General features: G+C 43.7%; 1 pseudogene; it reads left to right on the top strand.

Annotated features, from left to right (window-relative positions):
- Nucleotides 1–415: 415 nt before the first annotated feature.
- Nucleotides 416–5,108, top strand: LOC123408065 (annotated as a pseudogene).
- The last annotated feature ends 12,529 nt before the right edge of the window (nucleotides 5,109–17,637 follow it).

Raw genomic sequence — 17,637 nt, forward strand, 5'->3', positions numbered from 1 at the left:
TGATGTATGTCAATTGAGAATGTGTGATGTATGTTGATGTGGTTTTTCTAAATATGTTGAGAGGTGTTTTAAGTAAAGTGCCAAGGTGATTTCTACAAATGTGTAGAAATCCGTTTTTAGGACAAAAATTATGAAAACTTTACCAGTGTACTGCGCTGAGTATTTGTGCCATTTATTGGCATGTACATTTTTTTGAGACAATATTTGCATGTACTACTTCCATCTCTAAATATAAGTATTTTTTGAGATTTTAATACAGACTACGTATGATAGTATACACACATACTATATAGTGTAGATTCTATCATTTTGTTTTGTATGTGATCTGTGTTGGAATCTCTAAAAAGATTAGATTTAGCAAGAAAAGGAGTGCATAATGTACCCATCACTGGTACTGTGTTGCCACTAGCGAGCGATGGCCCGCCTGCTCACTGGGAGGCATTTTGAACCCATCGCTGGTAACTGATTCGTCAATTGGGTGACCTAACTATTTTAAATCTATCTGGAACTAAATAAGCTTATTTATATTTGTTGGTATATTACTGTAATAAATGAAGTACTTTCACCAACCGGCAATTATTTGTTGGTAGTTTTTGTTGTAGTGCTTCTTCAATGACTAAAATTTCGGAATTCAGCCTTGTTTTTTTTCTGAGATAAGAGTGCCTGCTCACCTCCATTACGGATTTACCGTGCCACCTCATAATGAAAGATGTCCGTACAAATAGTTCTGATAAATATCTTTCTCGTTCTTACATGCCACTAGTCTAGTGTTTCGTCTTACCACCATGTTTATATGTCCTCGCAGAGAATGCGACACACTTTATTTATATATGTTTGGCTGTGATATAAACTACTCATAGGCATGGAAGGTATTGGAAACTTCTTGGACAGTGCCTGCTCAATAATGCTACACCTACTAATTATTACGTGAGTTTACGCGATGACTCAGATGGAATCCGACGTGGCTACGAGAGCGCCCGCGCGCAACACGCTGAAAAAAGGGCGCAGAAAAAAAGATAAAGCAGCACGTGCCGCTAATTACGCAACAGAAATACAGCTTCGTTTTTTCGATTTACCAGATCGCCGTTGCCTGCTTTCGATCGTCGTCGCCTGCTTTCGATCGCCGCCGCCTGTTGTCAGTCATCTAAACTATACGAGGACGGGGAGGAGACGAGGTTCATTTTCTACCATCCTTCTTTGGCCTTTCTTGATCAAGTCAATGCATAGCGCTGGCGCTACGGCCGCCGTCTCGTCCATGATCAAGTTAATGCATAGAATGTGTGCTCCCGCTGTGCTACTCTTGCTCTTAGGTTCTTGTTCAATCTTACATATTTCATCTACCGTTTATCTTGTTTTCATTTGACCAACGCCTTTGCATGTACATGTTGTAATGTGTCTTACTGATTTAATCATCTAGTTAAGTTCAGTAGGAAGTTCACAACTTCAGGGTTAGCGTTTCAGCATTTAGGCTACTTTGTCACAATTTTAGTTTTGCCTTGAAACGAAAATAATTAATTTTTTCATGATTATAGGAATGGATGATGAAACTATACGTATTCAAGAATCAAGTGACATGTTTATTTCAAGCGATGATGACGGCACTAAGCAACAGAATGAAAGCAACGTGGAGTGTGTACATGAACACAGTGCAGCTCAACCAGACGTGTCAATTGGAGACCCTGAATTGGGGATGACCTTTGACACCGAGAATGAGGTGCGAGAGTACTACATCAAATATGCTAAAGCAAAAGGTTTTGGTGTGACGAGAAGAAGCTCACACAGTGATGATAATGGACAACTGAAGTACCTTACACTTTCCTGCTCTCGCTTTGGGAAGACTCTGTCGAACTCAAGAAATATGTTGAAGCCAAATCCAACAGCCGGGATTGGATGTCAAGCTAAAATTAATGTTTCACGTGGTCCTGATGGGAAGCTTCATCTTTCAAAGGCTATTTTGGATCATAATCACACATTGAGTCCACATAAATCTCGGTTGTTCAGATGCAATAAGAAGTTACCTTTCCATGTCAAGCGAAAGCTTGAACTAAATGACCGGGCAGGAATACGAGTAAACAAGAATTTTAATTCTTTTGTTGTGGCAGCAGATGGTCATGATAACCTAACTTTTGGCGAGAAAAGTTGCCGTAATTTTCTAGAAAAAACAAGAAGGTTAAAACTTGGTAGTGGTGATGCTGAAGCGGTTCGTGACTACTTTGTCAAAATGCAATCAACCAATCCAAACTTTTTTAGTGTCATGGATGTTGATGATGAATCCCGACTTAGGAATGTTTTTTGGGCTGATGCTAGAAGTAGAGCAGTGTATGACTCTTTTCATGATGTCATTACTTTTGACACAACATATTTGATGAACAAATATGATATGCCTTTTGCTTGTTTTGTTGGAGTGAATCATCATGGCCAATCAGTGCTACTTGGGTGTGCTTTATTATCAAATGAAGATACTGCAACATTTGTTTGGTTATTTCAAGCATGGCTTACATGCATGTCTAATCGTCAACCAAAAGCTATTATAACTGATCAAGCAAAAGCAATTCAGAATGGTGTGGAAGAAGTTTTCACAGAAGCTCGGTACAGATGGTGCTTGTGGCACATAATGAAAAAAATACCCGAGAAGTTTGGTGGCTATGATGAATATGATCGGATCAAGGTTGCCATTGGCAATGCAGTTTATGATTCATGAACAATTACAGAGTTTGAAGTTGCTTGGATGCATATGCTTGAGAAGTATAGTCTTGGTGATAATGATTGGCTTAAAGGGCTTTATGAGTATCGGAATCGTTGGGTTCCTGCATTTGTGAAAGATGCCTTCTGGGCAGGTATGTCTACTACACAACGTAGTGAGAGTATGAATGCCTTCTTTGATGGATATGTTAATGCAAAGACTACATTGAAGCATTTTGTTACCCAATATGAGAATGCTCTTCGTGATAAAGTTGAGAAGGAGAATATTGCTGATTTTAATTCCTTCTATTCAACTATACCTTGTATCACACGGTTTGACATTGAGAAGCAATTTCAATCAGCCTATACAAATTTGAAGTTCAAAGAATTTCAACAAGAGCTAACAGACATTATGTACTGTGATAGAAAGTTAATGCAAAGGGAGGGGGCAATAGAAACATATGAAATAATCGAGGATGTGCTGATTGACGAGGAAAAAGGATGGAGGAAAGATATTGTGTACCATGTATATTTCAATGAGGAGGAATTTGAAGTTAAGTGTTCATGTCGTCGCTTTGAGTTCAGAGGTATTCTTTGTAGGCATGTCTTATGTGTGCTCACTCACATGAAAATCAAGGAGGTTCCTCCACAATACATCCATGATCGGTGGAAAAAGAATGTGAAAAGAAAACATAATTTCATCAGATGCACATATGGCGGCATGGATGACACACCTATTGCAAAACGTTTTGATAAATTGTGCAATTCTTTCTACCCAGTTGCAGAGCTAGGCGCCATGTCAGATGATTCGTGCAATTCTTTGATTGAAAAGCTTCTCACCCTCAAAATTGAGTACTCTAGCAACTCAATTTTGGAAAATGATAATGATCCGGTTGCTACCCAGGAAGATGCACCATCTAATGGGGAGATAACAAGTAAAACTATTCTAAGTCCAATACTAGTTAGATGTGTTGGACGTCCTCCTTCATTGAGAAAAGAATCAAAGGTTGATAAGCTTATTCGTCAAGCAAATGAGAAGAAGAAGAAAGCTGAACAAAGAGAGAAGAAAAAAGCAGAACAAGAGATGAAGAAAGCTGAACAAAGGGACAAGAAAAAGGCAGAACAAGAGAAGAGGAAAGCTTAACAGAAGGTATTGCGGCCTATATTACATTTATTCGTAAGCTACTTTTTCTTCTTCTTAAAACGCACTAATTTTTTAATTATTTCAGGCTCACTCCACCAATTTAAACAAGAAAAGATCCAATAATAAAAGAAAATCATTAGAGGATGATATTCTAGAACAAGATGTTATGGAACATGAGGTATCTAATTATTGTTCTTCGTTGTTCAAATACATTATTTCATCTATTTTTTGTAACTAACAGATTTGCAATCTAAAACAGAGTCGGGAAGTTGTTGATTTGGGTGGCGGATCATGTAGTAACATAGCTCAGGTATCTTTGGTTCTCATCGTTTTATTTATAGTATACCTGAGAATCCATGTCATTATATGAATTTATTTGGAGTAGGGATCATTTGACTTGGGCACTATGACAACCAATATAAATCCAACTCTGACAGCTGCAATACCATATGGAGGTTCATCGACAACGGTTATGCCTCCAATTCTGGGAGAATATACAAGCATGTTGTTTCATGTCCAGCAAGGATCGACTCCTGCAGATTTACACTTTGATGGAGTTGGAGGGCTTCACAGTAGAATGGACCAGAATTAGACATGATTTATGTAATTTGAAGATGTTAGATACAATATTTTTCTATGCACTTCGCGATGTAATAATTGAAAGGCACTCACACACTAGTGAGTACACAAATCGATGTTTTATCAGTTGGCTTTCCCGTAAAGCACTTGGCATTGCTGCTGGCTAACTCCTGTGATTGATAGCTTCCATTTTGTCTCACACATTTGTTATTTGCCATTTATATGCCATATGTGCCCTTCTTTTACTGTTCTTCACGAATATGTGGTGTGACTGTGTAAGGAGGCTTCCATGTCAAGACTGTCTAAATTGACAGCAACCTGGTACTTCTTATTAGTCATTCTCAACAATCAATAGCAGAACAGTTGTACATAAGCATGTGTGTTTCCATCAAACAAATTTCTTATTCATGATTTTTCATTACAGTGGTACATGTTACAATCACGAAAAACTACATAAGCAATCTTTGTTTACAAGTTGCATATTCACGTTTTTCCTCTTCGAGTGATATACGCATAATCTGCAACCTTCTCTTTTGATTTGGTTAAACGGCACTTCTAGTGTCCTCTGAGATTACACAGAGAATGATTGGCTAGATTGTGTAACTCTTCATAGTCCAGTCCCTGCAAAACTGAACAATATTCAGAGAATGCACAAAATTCAGAACTTGCACAAATTCAGAACATGAGGAGGTACAACTGCTAACCTACAAGTTTCAACATTGTAGTAATTTTGGCCGGGGCAGAGATCATCCAGGTTGCCCCAATGTACGCCGTACTGGGCTTCACATGGCTCGAACACAACGCGGTTGGCCGCCGCCCGCCACACGACGAGTCAGTACGCGATGCTGGGATTCACAGGGCTCGACCATGACGCCGCCGGTACTGAATGCATCCATACGAGGAAGCTGCATCGCCACCTAGGAGGAGCCGGACGTGAAGATGCTGACTGCCTCCCCGCATCGGAGGAGCCAGCCATGACGCATCCAACGCGAAGGATGTCGCCTCGCCGCCTCAGAGTAGCCCGTCTTGGCGCCTCGAACGAGACCACCACATCCATCGATAGGGAATTCACCGCGTCGGCCTGCCACTTGGGAACTCGCCGTTTGGCTGGCCGATCTGTGCGAGTCGGCGTTCGCCTGGGAGGGAAAGGGGTGCGCAGCGGTTTGATTTTTTTCTCCGCAAATAACTTTTCGTGGGAGCAGAATTTTCTTCGCCCTTTTCTCAGCGCGCTGCGCGCGGGCGCTCTCATGGCCACGTCGGATTCCATCTGAGTCATCACGTAAACTCACGTAATAATTAGTAGGTGTAGCATTATTGGTGCCTGCTGAAGGTCAAGCTACGAGATTCATGGTCTTGGGTCCACCAAGCACGTCGCGGCAACAGGTCTCCTGAATCCTTCTATCGTGCCACCTCCAATAGCCTTGAGAGTTATGTTTCCATCTGAAGGGAACCGTCATCGGCGTTCAAGGATCTACCATGTTGCAGCGGAGAGCTGTCAGGAACGTACAGGTCTAAGAGCATGTCTAGTAGAACTCTCAAACCCTTAAATCTAAAACCAGTTTTAAGGGTTGAGAATTGGCTACTTTTAACATTTTTAAGGGTCGAAAAACAGGAACAAAGAGTTATAAGGGTTGGGTTTGAGGGTTCTAGTCTTTGCCCCAACCCCAACCCTTAAAAATGTCATTTGGCATATCACAATTTTCACTAGAAAAACACAATAAACCCTCAAACAAACACGGAAATAAAGATCATTGATGCATGGTTTAATAGTTTTTACATCACACAATCATCATCTTCCCCCTCTCATCGGCACCATCACCAAAAAGTTACACTTGGCGCCATTTCCTAGACCACTTCCACGTCCATCAAGCACCTCCATTGTCGCCGGTGGTGGAGTCTTCCACACCGCCATCGCCACCACCACTCATCGGAGTGTCACCTCGAAGAGTAAAGGACGCACCACGGAATATCCTCTTCCTCTCTGTGATGTCCTCCTTGTAGTCCTTCCACCATTGCAGTTGTTCTTGATCCATGTCCTTCTTGGACATCATCATGTGCTCCTTCTCTTTCACCATGAGTTCTTTCCATACCTTTGCCTCTTTTAGCTTGATCATCCTCTCCTCCAAGTCGGCCTTGCGCTTTGCTTCTTCACGCTTTGCTTTAACTTGTGCAAGCTTGACCTCTTTCTTCTTCTCGGTGATAAGAAGCTTCGTCTCCAATGTATTCATTGTCAATTCCTCTCTTGCCTTCATCATCTGCTCCATCTTCTCCCTTAGGCTTGACACCTCTCCTTCCATCTTCACCCTTAGCTTGCCCTTCTTGGTTCCCTCGGGCTTGCCCAAGTTCCTCTCCTCCTCCTCATCTTCACTATCATCCATCCTAAGCATTGCCGACTTCTTGGGTGCGGTCTCTTGATCCCTCAACTTCCACTTGTCAAAGGTTTGAAGAATTGCGCAAGCATGCTTAAATGGGAATGACTTGCCCTTGGAAGCGGCCATCTCCTTGTACCTCATGCCGACAATTGTCTTCTATCAACCACACATAATCACATAAGAACCCACCAATAGCATAGTACACACAGATAACCAAAATAGTGAAGAGATATGTACTCACATAGTCACTCTCCACGGTTCCACTAGGTGGTGCATCCCTCACTTGGTCCATGGCCGCACTCCAACGAGCACAGGCGGGCTTCATCAACTTCCACCGGCCTTGAAGTGACCGGTAACTGCGAGAGATGAACCCACTATTCTTCGGCTTGATCCTACAATAGTTTTCCTCGATCCTATGCCAATACCGTTTACCGGTTTGATCGGTGTCGGTGGTTGCATCCATCCCCACAGATGCCCAAGCACGAACCAAGAGGATATCTTCCGCTTCGGTGTAGTTTGTCGACCGCGCGTGTGGGCGGGAAGCGGCGGTGAATGCCTCCTCCCTTATCTCGGCCACCTCCTCCTCATCATCCCCTTCATCCTCCTCATCTTCCTCCAAGTCATCACCAACCCTAAAGGGTTCTAGAGGCGGAGCCCCGAGGTCCACCTCCGCGTCTTGGAGGAGGTCCATGAACGAGGATGGGGATGCCATTTCCTCGAACACCTCGTGCGTGGCGGGAGGAGGTTCGACGACGGCGGCGGGCGGGGCCGCGGGCTTCTTCCGCGCCGCGACCTTCTTCCGCTTCGGGGACGCGCCGGCGACCGTGGAGGAAGCCCCTCGCGGCCCACGGGAGGACACCTTTGGCCGGCTCTTCTTGGGGGCGGGTGCCGGGGCAGGGACGGTGGCCGGGGCGGGAGCCGGGGAGGCGGCAGGAGGCGGTGCGAGGCCCGCCCGCCGCTGCTTGGCCCCGACGTGGGTCGCCGCCACCACGTCGGCCACGGTCGGCTGCAGGCCGGGGGCGGGGGCGGGGTAGGCGGCGGGCGGGGTAGGCGGGGCGGCGGGCGCGGCGGCGGGCGGGGGCGTGGCGGCGGGGGAAGCCTCCATGGTGGCGATGCGGCGGGAGGAGCTGGGGAGGTGGGGGGAATTCCCTCCCGCGCGATATGGGAAGAGGAGTGCGGGTTGGGGGGAGTTATTCCTCCCAACCCTCACTTCTACAGGCTGGGAAGGTGTTTGAGGGTTGGACCTCTAAATTTTTTTACGGGTTTAAGGGTTTAAGGGTTCTAGTCTACGCCGTTTTTTCGACGAAAACTGTAAAAAAACGGTTATTTTTAAGGGTTTGAGGGTTTGAGGACTCTACTAAACTTGCTCTAAGAGCAAGTCTAGTAGAACCCTCAAACCCTTAAATTCTGGAAAATAACCGCTTTTTTACAGTTTTCGTCGAAAAAACGACGTAGACTAGAACCCTTAAACCCTTAAACCCGTAAAAAAATTTAGAGGTCGAACCTGTAAACGCCCTCGCAGCATGTAGAAGTGAGGGTTGGGAGGGCAAACCCCATCCCAACCGGCACTCCTTTTCATTTCGAGCGCGGGAGGGAAACCGCCCGTCCCAGCCGCCGCGCCATGGATCCCCTGGCCGCCGGCCCCGAACGCCGCCGCGCCGGCCCCTCCCACCCAGGCCGCCGCCGCTTCAGCCCCGCCCGCCCCCGCCCCGCACACCGTGCCTGCCTCGCCCGGCCATGGAGGCCTCCGCCGCCGCCCCGCCCCCGCCCGCCGCCGTGCCTGCCTCGTCCGGCCCCGCCTCCGCCGCCGTCGCGCCCCCGCCCGCCGCCGTGCCTGCCTCGCCCGGTCGCGCCCCCGCCCGCCGCCGTGCCTGCCTCGCCCGGCCCCGCCCCCGCCCCCTTACCCGCACGGCAGCCCAGCTCCAGCTGCGCTCCAGCTGCACCCGCATGGCAGCCCGATCTGCACGATGAGCAGCTGCAGCTCCAACGACCAGCTCCAGCAAGACGGGGTACCACCACTGCAAATCTTCAGTAAATATGCACTGGTGTATTCAAATTCTGAAAATTCCAGAACACATAACAAGAAGATCTTCAGTTTACACTGATTTACTTCATTCAAATTCAGCAAAGCACATAACAAGAATTTTAAGCTACTCGAAAATCCAAAACAACAAAGTTCCATTTTAACTAAACAGTATTTATACTCCCCTTTCATTTAAATACTCCAGAAAGTAACAGCAAAAGATTCATTTGAATACACAGCACTGAAAAAAATCATTTAGTTGTACAAATGATTTAACAAATGTTCAGGAGCCTGGTGGAGGGTCATGCATGGTCTAGGAAATGGCGTCAAGTGCAACTTTTTGGTGATGGTGCCGATGAGAGGGAGAAGATGATGATTGTGTGATGTAAAAACTACTACCTCCTTTCCGGTTTATAAGGCTTACGCGTATCTCTAGGTTGACAAATAGATCATTGCAATACACGTTATATATCATAAAAAATATGTCATTAAAAACTTCAAACCGTCTACTTTCTAATGATATAATTTTTAGACTATACAACTCATTTTAACTGAATCAAATTATAAATCTAGGGATACGTGCAAGCCTTATAATCTGAAAAGGAGGTAGTATTAAACCATGCATCAATGTTCTTTATTTCCGTGTTTGTTTGAAGGTTTATTATGTTTGTCTTGTGAAAATTATGCAATGCCAAATGACAGTTTTAAGGTTTGGGGTTGGGGCAAAGACTAGAACCCTCAAACCCAACCCTTATACCGTTATAAGGGTTGGATTTGAGGGTTCTAGTCTTTGTCCCTGTTTTTCAACCCTTAAAAGTGTTAAAAATGTGCAATTCTCGACCCTTAAAACTGATTTTTGTTTTAAGGGTTTGAGGGTTCTACTAAAGATGCTCTAAGGTACGACCCGTGGGAGTACTTTCCACGGAACCGCATATCGGAGAGCTGGCCCGACTGTCTTCAGATGCGAGGTCACTTCTAGCACGAAGCGAACCTGCTCGATTGGTAGCTTAGAGCACAACCATGCTTCCCGCAAGTGGTGAGTTCAATGACAGTTGTACTAAAAGTCATTAATTTGACCTGTAGCGACAAGCAGAATAGCGTTGAAATAAACTTATAGAGTTATCACTCTTATCTGCTAGCTTCATATGCTCAGCACACTACTAGAATCGTCGTTGCTGCCGAGTTTGAAGAAAACTCGGCAGACCACATATTAAAACTAGTATGATATATAATCACGGCCAGCCGCGTGGAGCAGCGTCATTGCTCAGTGCTGCACATAGTCGAGTTGTTAAACAACGAAACTGGCAAATAGTATGCCGAGTTTCAAACTCGGCAGAACTCCATCCAGTAAGGAACGGACAAGTGGTTGTGCCTTATTCGCCAAATTTCGTGAGTTCACCCGTCCAACCGACTGGGCAAATAGTTTGAAAATCGGCAGATCTTTGGCCAATAGGCGCTAGACGCGTGGCCCTAGTTTATTGCCGAGTTCCTCTGTTAGCTGAGTGCAGATTTGTCACACTTGGCAAACGTTTTGCTGAGTTTGACCACCTAAAACTCGGGGAAGATCAGACGTTTGCCGAGTGGCGAATTCGGTGAATGTGCTCAGTGTGTAGCCAATTCAACCCTTTGCCAAGATTCTATACTCCGCAAATGTCCTGTCAGGTCGATCCAACAAAATACATTTTTTGCAGGATCGACATTGCACAGAATATCAATATATATTGTTCACCACAACAATTTAATCAGCACATATAAATCGTTGAATAACATATAACAATTATGATACCAATTTGTCCATGATGTACTCAAGATGTGCATATCAAACCTGATGTGCATATCCATTTCAAAAAAGAACGCAATGTGCATATACATAGGTTCAAGAACAGAGTTATAGTTTCACGAGTTTGCTAGGAAGAAAAACATGCCTATGAAAAGGCATGACTAGTGTGCTAGAGCAACTTGTACATCAACAATCAAAGCCATCCGCGATGTAAAGGTATTAAACAGGAATGAGGACTAGTGAGTTACAAAGTCAACAAAAAATGTGGTCATGGCATCATTTATGAATACTATGGCCATGACAGCAAAAATACGCTATTTCGATCATAAACGATGCAATGGCAACATAAATGGTTTTTCTCTTGCCTTAAGACTTGTTATCAACCCTAATTCAAGTTTTTGGCGACGCCGGGGTCGTTCTAGCAACAGTGTCGGAATGGCTAGCACATTGTGAACCTTGTGAATATCCAGCTACAAGGTTATTCGAACCAGGTGACATAAGAAGTATCTGCCACGGCATATTGTGGGAGGTTAAGGGAAGTTCATTTGATACACAATGACTACGAAGGGCAATAATGTTTTCACCAAAAGGTTTTAAAGAGAACTCACTTGACCGAATGTTGTTGGTAGAGTGAGAATGTCTGAGATTGGTGACAGGGGTTAGTTCTGTGCACCACAAAGACGCTGCATATTTTGCCCATGAGGAAAGGTTACATATTCTACCAAAGTCAAATGTTATGTAATGAAAGTAAGACTACCATGAGTACATTATTTACAAGAACCTAACCGCCGTACCCTCATCTTGCGCCATCAGCGATGCTTGCAACATAGCGTCACCTTCCGCCCTGTTTTGTGCCCACATATTCTGCCATGTCAAGCGCCATAGATCGCCTCTACTCTGCAAGCTTCGACAAGAGCCTCTCTTCTGTCCTTACCGCTTATTCCTCCCGTAGTTTCTTTTCCTCTTCTAGCCGGCACTACAGGTTGTCATCTCAACTTCATGAACGTTGCAATGCAAACATGTTAAAGGAATAAATTGATGAACGAAAAAGAACAAAACCTTGATTTCTAACAATGCAGTCAGTGTGTTAAGCGAGGAAGTACCGGAGTAGTAGAGATATTCATACGCGCCTTGTACCAAGAGAGACTGGAAGTGGAGGCTATATCGAGGATCGTGTTGCCCATGAGATGACGTCCACTAGGCTTGTCATGACCAGCCGACACAACTAACTCTAGATCAATGTCTCTTTCCATAGAAAAAAAAATACTCCCCGCACCTCTCCTTTCTGGACTCTCGTTGTATTTAGCCATCCTTTCGCCAAAGTGTAGGTTCATCCTCTCTTCGTAGTCACGTCCCCTTTTGGACAACGCCCACACTTGCATGGTGTTGAGCTTTATACCAAAATGTTCTATCTGCAAAAAGGAGTGGCGAGAAGGAGTGAGCCTCGACATTATCAAGGCTTGATGGGCAGGAGCCGACAGTAATACACACCTCTATTTCTTGGTATTCTACATGGTTCGTCGAGCCTTGATGATGTGATGAGCCACCCATCAGTTTTCGGCACGTCGGACGTTCTCTGTGAACCTTCCTCCGTGATTTATTTACCCACTTATGGACGATCATCTCCCAGCATGGAAACTCCGAGACACACCAATAGGAGGCACCTGAATAATTAAATGCATCAAGTCATGAGTTCAATGGGATGTTAGTAATGGAATGAATAATTTGGCATGGTGTTACTTTGTTTCAAGTACTGATCATGTCATGGAGACCTAAGGAATCCTTCTTTTTCGTTAGATGCTTCTTGTGGTGTTCCGCATAGTATGCGATAACGGGCTTGACACGCATCTCATAGAACATACCCTTAACAAGCGACTTTGCAGCATTAGCGATATTCATACCTGCGTGGGTCTCGAAGTCCAGCTTCCAGATAAAGAAGCCATGCATGTAGTCGCGACAAATAAAATCAAGCCATGGGTAAAATAACTTGGAAGCCATAGATGTTGAGTAATTAAATTTGATGAATGTATCCATATCTTGATTTTCACTCGTTCATCTACGATTCCGTAGAATTTATTATATGCTCCCTCGGTATCGGACGCTAACATGTAATGCTCCCATGTCCATGATGGTGCCTCCTTCCCCTTGTATTTCACCAAGCTGGGGAAGTGTTCACTTGGGAGAAGGCCAAGTATGCCATTGAGCATACGATTACTCTTGCGTAGCTCATTTTCAATCCTTTTCCAGTGTCTCAAAATGAACATATCAGTAATTTGTATGTGTTGAAATATGCAAGGTACATAAGCTTGTAATTCATATCAGCATAGAGATGCAGTTACCGTATTCCTATTGGCTCGATGACTGGTTTTACCTTGAACGAGCACTTGGGTAGTATGGAAGCACAACGCCTCCAAACTATCAATCTGTCTTTAGTGCTCGCATTACACTGTGATTCTTCGTTACTGGAGCTTACCTCGTATTCCGACGATACAACGCTCTCCATCACCTCCCCGTCATCCTCCGCATACATCCCCGGATGCTCGTCATCCCCATATAGATTCCAGGATGACCCAGGTTCCTTATTTGCCCTATCCTTGACCACATAGCTCGGTTCCTACAACACGGGATCCTCCCCATGCGATGGTTTCACCTCCTCCTCCCTTCTTTTTCCTCTATATCCCTCGGATGTTGTTCCCCGTTCTCCCCACTCTTATCCTCTGCAACCCTCGGATCTTGCCCCATGTCTCTAATCTCATCATCTACATCCCCCACATCTCGTGCCTGTTGATCCTTAGTCACCGACTACTACAGAGGCTGGGTTGCCACCACATTAAGATATGATTCTCATGCCTTTTCTTTCTGATATTGCAAGGTCCATCACAAAGAGGGAAACGGATGGAAACTGGAATTCTGGATCTGAAAACCAAGAAAAAGGGTAAAAAATCATTGGACTCCAAATGACCTAAAATTTCACAGATAATTTTTGCAGAATATATAAGAATTATTTTGCCTAAAATATACCAGAGGGGGGCCACTTGCTGGCCACGAGCTAACAGGGCGTGACCATCCCCCGAGACAGCGCCATGTTCCCTCTTGGTGGCCCAACAGGTCTCCTGCCCCCCCCCCCCCCCCTATTCTCCTACATTAAGTGTTTTTAACAAGAAAAAAATCATAAGCATACTTTGGGATGAAACAGCGCTGTCTCGCGGCGGAAACCTGGGCAGAGGCCCTTTTTCTCTCCGACACAGAGATTTTGCCGGGGGAATTCCTCTTCGGGAGGGGGAGATCGAAGCCATGATCATCGCCAACACTTCCTCGTTCGTGGATGTATCAATCTTCATCAACATCTTCACCGGCATCATCTCATCTCTAACCCTAGTTCATCTCTTGTATTCGGTCTTTGTCTCAAAACCTCAGATTGGTACCAGTGGGTTACTAGTAGTGTTGATTACATCTTGTAGTTGATGCTTGTAGGATTACTTGGTGAAAGATATTACGTTAAGATCCTTGAACACCACTATTACACCTCTGGTCTTGAACATGTTGATGAGGTGTGAGTAGTTAATATTGTTCCCGAGGACATGGGAGAAGTCTTGTCATAAGTAATCATGTGAAGTTAGTGTTCGTTCAATATTTTGATAATGTATATCTTGTTGCTTCTCTTAGTGGTCTTGTCTGAACGTCGACTAAACGACACTTCATCATGTTATGGGCCTAAGGGAAGGAATTGTGTAATAACAAATATATGATGGCTTGCGAGAATGATAGAAGTTGAAACCCCAGTTTATGCATTATTTTGTAACGGGCTGATTTGGATCCACATGTTTCAAGCTACGGTTAGATTTATCTTAATTCTTCTTTGGTTGTTGTGGATGCTTGCTAGAGGGGCTAATCATAAGTGGGTTGCTTGTTCAAGTAAAAAACAACATCTTACCACCGAGAGGGAGTAATCATAAGTGGGATGCTTATTCTGACACGAGCAGTTCTAAAGGCGTCCAGGGCTCCAATCCCTCTAGACTTTTGAATCAAAGTCACTACGAGCCAGCTTTACTTGGACTCATGAAGCGAACCTGGGCATTGTCGAGCTAGCCAAGTGAAGACATCTATAACAGAGTGGCACAAAGCTTCCTTTACATTTTATTATTGTTGCATATTATCCAATATAGTACACGTTACTTCCATGTGGTGTATGTATCGTTCATTTATGAGTTCGCAATATCATCTCTCTAATTCTCTATTATCCACACCAATCCAAGTTATATATGTTCATGGAATCTTCACACCCAACCGTCAGGTTTTTCTTCCTTTACAATCTCCTCTGGCTTACAAGTAGACATATACTCCCTCTGATCCAAAATAAGTGTCGTGGTTGTAGTTCAAATATGAACTAATACCACAATAATTATTTGGATCGGAGGGAGTAGATAAGTTGATAAAATCTAGAATCCCTCTTACTTCACAATTTGGTTGGCGTTCTTTTACATATGCATGCATCTAGGATGTAAGGAAATTTTCTGAAAGGTAGAGACCTTTGTGACTTGGCTACACATCACTTCTCAAGAGCATAAGTTGAATTTATTTGCCTTAATGGATTTTAAAAAGGTTAATCATTCTTGCAAAATTTCATGAATTTGAATAAAAGCTCGTAAAATTTGAAAAAAGTTCATGGATATGAAAAAGATTTCGCGGTCCATGTGGAAATTGTCGACGAATTTGAAAAAAGTTCACAGACTTGAAGAAGTATGCAAATTTGATATTTTTTTATTAAAATAGCTTCACTCATTTGAAACAGGTCCATAAAAAGTAAAATAATAGGAAGCTTCCAGAATCTCCCTAAAAATGGGCCATGAAACTTCCAGGAGCTTCCCCAAACCGGGAAAGGGAGGGGGGGGGGGGAGGGGTGCGTTGTCCGAATTTTCCTTAAACGGTGCTTAAAGCACCAAATAGGAGGTGGAAATAGAGCGCAACCGAATGTACGCCGGTTGATACAGAAAAAAGTCAGTTGGTAAAATTGAGTAACACAAATACAATGGTAAAAATAGTAACACAAATGCTAATAATCCGATTGCCCCACAAAAGAAAATGCTAAAAAGTGTGCGCCCATTGTTTGGTCCAATCAAGCCCTCGTGTGGACCAACGCAACAAGTCACCATTTTCCATGTTGTTAGGGAAGGAAAAGAAATAAATAGCCTAGCCTTTTCTACTCACTCGAGATGCCACTACGACAAGGCTTTTGGCAAAATCGTGCTAATCACGGGCGATTCAATTTGATGGTGTATCCTGTTGCCAAGTCGATTAAGAATTTGTCAAATCAAATTCATATTTTGATGATGTGTTGACGTTTCCATATACAAGTGTTGAGGTTGTTTCAGTGCTGTGCCGACATGATTTCCATAAATGTGTAAGAATTTAGTTTTTTTTCCGAAACTTGAAGATAAAAGCAGTGACATGCCGATCATATGTGCCCATCATTGGCATGTAGAATAATGTTCCCATGGTATTCCCATTAGGGGTAATTGTTTCTGCGGTAATGTGACTTAAATATTTTTAGTATTAGTTGAAAACTAAATTCATTTGTATCTCTGTGTACTGCTGTAGTAACTAAAATACTTTGACCAATAAACAGTTATTTTGTTATCTTCTGCAATGACGAAGTCTTGAGAGTTCGGCCATTTTTTTTAGATAGAGTGCCGCTCATCTACATCACCGTGTTGCCTCATAAGGAAAGAGACCTCATAATGAAAGATACCTATATCAATCATTCTCATATATAGTATCTTCTTTCCTTCTCACATGCCACTAGGCTAGTGTTTTGTTTTACAACTGTAATAGAGAATCACACTCATTGTATTTATGTGTAGTTTGGATAAGCTACCTATAGAAATGGAAGGCATTGTGAACTTCTTGGACAACATCTAGTCACAGTGAATCTGTGAAAATCATGCTATTGGTTTCATAGAGCAAGTCCCGGCCACTGGTTCGGTTAGTCATTCCACTATGGCGCCTCTAATATGCTCCATAATTCTGTATTCATCTGAAGAGAATCATCACCGGCGATCAGCCAAGGTGCTGGGTAAGCTCCGGCTGAGGCGTCTAGGGCTCAGTCCCAAAGCATTTGAGTATTTTCCGGCTAAGTGCATATTGGCAAGCTGGTTCCACCCCCTCGAGAATGTAGATGCAAAGTCACTGTGAGCTAGATGAACCTAGCTTGATCATCCTCCGCTGGCCGGCTTATAGCTAGCACGAAGCGAACCTGGTCGATTGGTAGCTTCGCATACACCAGCGTGCTGAAACGTACAAGTACGTATAATGGTTTACTTCAAACGGGTATTTGTACGTTGGTGAAACATGCACCTGAAGGCCAAGCTATTGCAAACACATTCAAATATTCACTAGTAGATCATGCAAAACACCGTGAAAAACATGTCCGAGTTTCCCACACCGGACTTGCATGCGTATCACCATCACAATCCCCAAGACATACCGTGGTTGGGTTGGAAATTTCAGATGCATGCTCTTCGTCAACTGTGGTCCTAGAGGACCTGCCGGCTTGCAGATGTACACTTTGAGATTGTGTTTGTTGCCCCAGTGTAATTTACGGGATCGCGTGTACCAGATATCTCATGTACGTACACACAATTTTTTTTGTGGCACCAAACTTATTTTACAATTTATTATTCCCGTATACCATTAGTCCATGAGCATTATAGTGCAAGTTACTTCCATGTGATGTGTCTACTGTTCATTAGTGATTCCGAAATATCACATCTCTAGTTCTCTGCCACCCACATCAACCCAAAATTATATATCTTCACCGAACCTTCACACCATACCCTACCATCGGTTTATCTTCCTTTACAATATCATCTTGCTTACAATTAGACATCTAGTAAAATAGGATCTTTCTTGCTCCAGGGTATCCTATGTTTTGGTGTTGCCTGATGTTTACCTATGCCATGGAAGATCATGCTCACTTGTTTTTTATTCCACCGTGGCATGTACTATTTGGACTATTCATCCATCATCATCACCGATTACAACCATTTGGACACCGCCC

This window comes from Hordeum vulgare, chromosome 7H (genome assembly GCF_904849725.1).
Source record: "Hordeum vulgare subsp. vulgare chromosome 7H, MorexV3_pseudomolecules_assembly, whole genome shotgun sequence".
In the NCBI taxonomy this organism is placed as follows: domain Eukaryota; kingdom Viridiplantae; phylum Streptophyta; class Magnoliopsida; order Poales; family Poaceae; genus Hordeum; species Hordeum vulgare.